General features: G+C 40.5%; 1 pseudogene; it reads left to right on the top strand.

Annotated features, from left to right (window-relative positions):
- Window positions 1-565: 565 nt before the first annotated feature.
- LOC114024040 lies at window positions 566-3,137 on the top strand (annotated as a pseudogene).
- The last annotated feature ends 2,094 nt before the right edge of the window (window positions 3,138-5,231 follow it).

Genomic DNA, 5,231 nt, shown 5'->3' with positions numbered 1-5,231 from the left:
TGCAGTTACTATCTGCAGCAATCTTTGAGCCCAAGAAAATAAAATCTGACACTTCTTCCATTTCTTCTCCCTCTATTTGCCAGGAAGTGATGGGACCAGTTGCCAAGATCTTCATTTTTTTTTTGACGTTAAGCTTCAAGGCAGCTTTTACACTCTCCTCTTTCACCCTCATCAAGAGGCTTCTTAATTCTTCTTCACTTTCTGCAATGAGTGGTATCACCTGCATATTTGAGATTGCTGAGATTTCTCCTGGCAACTTTAATTCCGTCTTTTAATTCATCCAGCCTGGTATTTTACATGACGTACTCCACATATAAGTTAAATAAATAAGGTGACAATATACAGTCTTGTAATATACCTTTTCCAATCTTAAACCAATCAGAAGTTCCACGTTCAGTTCTAACTGTTGCTTCTTGGCCCACATACAGATTCCTCAGGAGAAAAGTAAGATGAGCTAGTACTCCATTTCATATGACAATTCTTCAAATATTCAAATGCAGGCACAGGGAAGGCCCAGAAGGCAGAAGTAGCATAAGCAGCAGCAGCTCTCAGGTCACGGTGAAGAATGTCAGCCACTAGAATGGATCAGGTGAGGAAGGTGAGGAAGGTGACGTCTGAGCCAGGATGAAGCCTGATGGGTTCTACCCTTGAGTAGAGATCTGTTTCTCTTCCCCACTGCTTTAGCCCCATAATGGTGCCCACCCACCCACCAAGAACCAGCATCTGCCAGCAGTGCCACAGCTTAGGCCAGAGCTAGCAGGAATGTAGACGCTAGGCCCTGGATACAGATAGAGTCAGTGATCCCGTGTTTGATACTAAAGTGAAGAGAACGATTGGGCTTTAGGACTCAGTTTGGGGGACACTCTATAAAGATGAGAGACCTAAAGGATGAGGAGATAAGGTTTCAGGAGAAAATAGTTTGATTCACCAGAAAGATTTTGTGAATAATGATGATTTTGAGCCATACCCAAGTAGCCAGACAAATCAGAGTAACAGCTGTCCACCAATGTCAGATCCATACATGTGTAGTTACTATGCATTTCCCTATTCTCTCAGTGAAGTAGCACAGTCCACAGTTGAAGACCCACTTGTTCCATATCCGACAACCTATGAACAAATGAGCAATGGCAAACATCATTCATCATTATATACCTGATGGTATGTTTAGTCAACCTGGGGTTTCAGGAAGTTCTTCCCCATTCCTTAGTCACCATGGATTTAATTTTTTTCCTGGAAATGCAGATTTCTCTACATGATGGACAAGTGGATCTCAGGGGCAATCGACACAAAGTTCTGCTTATGGTAGCAGCTATGGTTATCCATCTAGCTCTCCAGTGAGAGCCATAACTGATGGACTGGCTGGATTTGGCACTGACACTTTGAGTAAGGTGCCTGGCATTAGCAGTACTGAGCAAAGCATGACTGAACTGAAAATTGGTAGTGATAAGACAGCTGACATGAAAAAAGCTATAGGTGCCACTTTGAACAGTACAGGTATGACAGATATCTATTATTGCACCTCTACTTAGCAATTCAGCACCAAAACCGACCTCCTGGGCTGCTATTGCAGAAAGCCTGCCAAACCTCAACTGAAACTTATACCTAACGGCCACGTGGGAATTGGGGGACCTAGTGTACCACATCCTACAAAATACAACATGAATATTGGAACTTGGGTTGACAAAGGGTCAGTGGTAAAAGCTTCATCCAACCAACCAGTTCTGCCTTCTCAGACTATAATCTAGCAGCTTCAGCCATTAATTCAACCACTACCACTAGGGCAAACCACAACGGCAGCCCCAGCCACCACAAGCACAGAAGCAACAAAGACATCAGCCATAGGCTCAGACTCACCAAGTGCAGCAGAAGTGACTGCAGCAGCTGCACAATCATTGGGTATAGAATCTTTGGGTTACGAAAATCTGAACAATGGAGTGGGCAGTGAAAACGTTAGTTTAGCAGTTGTTCCTGTCAGTTCTTCACAATCTGGAGTTGAGGTGTGCCCTATTGCTGGAAGAACTAAAGGCTATAAATAACTATGGTCCCCCAAAACTTTGACTGGAATCTGAAGAATGGACGTGTGTTTATAATCAAAAGTTATTCTGAAGATGACAGACATCATTGCTTTAAGTATTCTATCCGGTATAGTACTGAACATGATTGTTGTTTGTCCTTCATGCTGAAAGAGGACGAAAATGACATCATGATCTTGGGGTCAATGTATATATAGTATGTCTGTCTATGGCTGATCATGCCAATACGAACTTGGAAGGCTCTACCGTGGAAGGCACAAACAGTCCATATGACCATTTTGGGGGCAAACATCTCTAAAATTGTATATGTAACTTTTCTTCTGAGCTACTGCAATTCTGCTTTGCTCAAAGAGCACAGCCCTTTCTTTAAGGTGGGCACACCATGCTGGGTGGTCCTATGCCAGTGTCTCCCATGTCTCACAAGTGATTCCAAAGTTTTTCGGAGAGACCTTAAGAGTGACCTTGTATTGCTTCTTCTAACCTTCATGTGAGCGTTTGCCTTCTGTGATTTCCTTCATAAAACAGTCTTTTAGGCAAATGTATGTTCAACATTAAAACAATGTGGCCAGCCCATCAGAGGTGCGCTCTCTACAGCAGAGTTTGAATGCTTGGCAGTTCATCTCAAGAAAGGACCTCAGTGTCCAGTCCCTTATCTTGTGGTAATAAGCATTCAGATGTAGCTTACTGTTTTCTGAATGGTAAAGGTTCACTCTATTTACTCTTGAGTGTGAGTGGTAATGGACACTTTTGTGCAGTGACTGAGATGAAGACTGCTGTGCTATACAAGGTATATGCCGGAGTCTGGTCTCAGGATGAGTGAAAGGGCAAGTTTGATGTTAAAAAAAAAAAAAAAAAAAAAAAAAAACTTTTGTCAAAGATGTTCCCAATAACCAGCTGTTGCACATTCTTTTGGAAAATGACAACAAACTAGTTACCAATTCAAGGGTCACTCAAGAGGTACCCCTGGAAAATGCTAAGTAAGGGCTCAAAATAATGACTAATTTCAAGTATGCCACCTCAATTTTTGATGACTTTGCACATTATGAAAAGTGTCAAAAGGAGGCAGAAGGCATATGCTGGGAGAGAAATAGAAACAAACAATAACTATCTGGAGATGCCTTGCTAGAACTCCAACACATCATTAGTAGAATCTGAGATGCCTATGTCTAGGGAGACCTTATTAAAGCTTTTTTTTTTTCTGCTTAAGGTGACATCTTTGAATGCTTTAACACAAAACTCACTCTTCCTGTATTGGTTCTCATTAGCACATCTGCTCTTACACTCTCTCACTAAACACACTTGTGAACTGTAACTTCTTTAAGCACCTCCTGTCCTAAAGCTTTTACCAGGATCTGTAGTCCTCTAATTATATAATCTAGGTAAGGCACAGAAGATCGAATGAATGCAAGGATTCATTAACTCTTGGAATTTGTTAAATAGTAACAACCATTAGAAATGGTTCAATGATATAAGATCCACACTGTTTCAACTTTTTCTTTGCTGGAGTTTTTTTATTGTCAATTTTTAGCTGTTTGACAGATTAAAAGCAAAATCATGCTATAAAAATATTATGTCCTCTCCAAGTCTTTACTTCTTCAATCAAAAATGAGCCTACTTCCTTCAAATGGTCTGTCTATGGCATGGTTTTTAAACCATTCAGCGTAAGTGTTGTATAGCATGTCTTCCCTATTCTGTATTTGTATAGGTCATTGTTTTGACCCCAGTTACAGGATTTGGCACTTAATCTTACTGAGTTTCATCTTGCCAGATTTAGGCCAAAATCCTAACTCCCCTTTTTTATCCTGATTCTACCAGTCCACTTCCCAGTAGATAAATGATGAACGAATATGAAAAAATAAACTTTCAAAAAGAATTGCATAGTATCAAAAATCATATGAAAGATCACTTACAAAAAAAATGCAAACTTTTTTAATATCTCTGGTTTTACCTCACACTCAGGAAATTGACAAAAATGAAAAAAAAAAAGATGAAAATAGTCCAAGTTGAAGGGGCTTTATTCAAAGAGGTCCACTCACACTTTTGCTATTGAAGCTATGAATTAGTCTAACTGCTATGGAAGACACCTTGGAAAAGTCACTAAATTATATAGACTTTTGACCTAGAGATCTTAATACTGTGGAAGAGAGACAAAACCTCCACATATACCAAAATATTAATAGCTGCACCTTTTGTGGTAGCAAAAACCTGGAAACAGAATAGATGCCTGTTACTGTAAGAAAAGAAGAATATGAGAAATATGAAAAAAGATGGGAACACCTGTATGGATTTGAGACAAATATACAAGTAATTGATATAAGTAAGCAGAACAAGGAAAATAATATTTGAAATACCTATGATGAAACAAAAAAGTTTTGTGTTTCACGCCTAGCCAAACTCTGAGTAATTGTAATGACCAACCTTGTCCCCAGAGAAGAGATGAGGCAATGGACCAGTCTCCTTTAGTTAGGGAGGGAGTCCTGCAGATGCTCTAGTCTGCAGATGACACTGCAGAGAGTACAGCAAGCCCCAAGGCATTGCAGAAACTCCTGGAAGAAATCTGTAATCACTCAAAGGAGTGGGGCCTGTTTATTCTGCACAGGAAGGAAGGAGTAGATGAAGAATATCTGCTGCCAGATTTCAACATGCATTTGGATGAATACCTTATAGAATATGTCCAACAGTATGTACATATGGGACAAACAGTACAGATGCACAATGACTTGGGCCCAGAGATGAAGAAGGCAGGGAGAGTGGACTAGATTGATCTCAGGAAATTGCAAAGCTCCTTTTGCTGATCTCAAGCTTCCCATGAAATAAAGGCCAATCTTTTCAATCCTAATATTCTACTAGTGTGGCAGAAGGATATGGATACAACTGCCTATGAAGAATCCCAAATGGGTATTACACAGAAGGTAATAGAGAGGTACACGTGGTGGGTATGAACAGGCTGCAACGTATAAGCAAGGGGGAATCCCAAAGTAAAAGTAAAAGATGTCATCTAGGAAGTATATGACAAGAAGAAAACACAGGTTCATTACACGGCAAAAACAACAGCTGACAGGTAGAGAGAGTGCTCCGCGGTGCTCTCACAGTGATAGAAGAGGGAATGAAACGCCTCCAGCATAGTGGGCCACCCCACTGTGGACATGGATTAAAGTTGCACAGCATGGGCAGACATTCATAAATTATAATCGGCAT

The sequence above is a fragment of the Vombatus ursinus genome, unplaced genomic scaffold, assembly GCF_900497805.2.
Source record: "Vombatus ursinus unplaced genomic scaffold, bare-nosed wombat genome assembly UNPS02004457.1, whole genome shotgun sequence".
NCBI lineage: Eukaryota > Metazoa > Chordata > Mammalia > Diprotodontia > Vombatidae > Vombatus > Vombatus ursinus.
The sequence above is the reverse complement of the archived record's forward strand: the minus strand, read 5'-3'. Positions and strand labels throughout refer to the sequence as shown.